Below are 1095 nucleotides of genomic sequence, written 5' to 3' on the forward strand. Positions count from 1 at the left end.
CAGTCTACTAGTGTACAACATAAGGGGTGTACGCACGGGCAGTCTACTAGTGTACAACATAAGGGGTGTATAGACAATATTAGGTTCAAAGAATTGTTAGCCTCAAACTGTCAGGCATGACTATAAGAGGATTATACGAATTGTAAGATGGATCTACATGTATAAATGATATTGTGGAATTTATTTGAGAGTACAATGGGCACAAGTTTGCATAAATTATCAGTATAAACAACTTTGGAGAGATCCATTTTCACTTGGTTGAATAATTAAGAGAAGTATAAGTTAAATTCAATCTCTAAAAATCCGGAATGTAGCCAGTTCCTTATACGAAAAACCATGGATTCTCGAGACACAACAAAAAAGGAAAATCATGGTGTTTTAAATTATTTTGTAACATCTCGGTTGAATTTTTATGATGATGCTCCTTAATTATTTACATTGATTGACGTACAACAATATGAGTGCTTCCCTCTAGAGGAACATCAAGCTCTAACACTATGCGCAAGATCGAGAGCATCAACACCTGAAGGAGAAATGGAGGAAGAGATATATGTATTATCCCCGTTACAACGCATGGGCTCTTTTGCTCCAAAGTTATTAAACTCTCAAATAATATGCTCCAAAGTCGAAGGCACCTGGTGTCGAACTCCTCAGGACGCCCATCCCACTCCACCCATAGCATTCCCATCATCTGCTAAATGGACCAAATTAAATGAAGTCCGGAATTGCTTGCTTGCTGCTATAATTGTTATTCTAGGTTGGTTTGCTTGCTTCTGCTATTACTTAAGAATATTGATATTGGTAATTTTTTCAGTTCAGGAACATAAATTTACTCAGAATCATACCTCCCCCATACCATCAACTCACGTTGCAATCCTTAGATAATCCATCTTTTTTCTCATGAGCGACCTTGTCCCATGACACAATTTCTCAACTCAGACAACCGTGGTTCATAAGAACTGGTATTTTCTTCCGTTGCAACGCAATGGCATTTGTGCTAGCTAATTTCCTAAAAAAATTGCTATTGTTTTTTATTTATAGCTAAAAAATTGCTACTATTTTTTATTTATAGCTATTTTATCTTTCCCTTTTCCT

This window comes from Triticum dicoccoides, chromosome 2A, assembly GCF_002162155.2.
Source record: "Triticum dicoccoides isolate Atlit2015 ecotype Zavitan chromosome 2A, WEW_v2.0, whole genome shotgun sequence".
In the NCBI taxonomy this organism is placed as follows: domain Eukaryota; kingdom Viridiplantae; phylum Streptophyta; class Magnoliopsida; order Poales; family Poaceae; genus Triticum; species Triticum dicoccoides.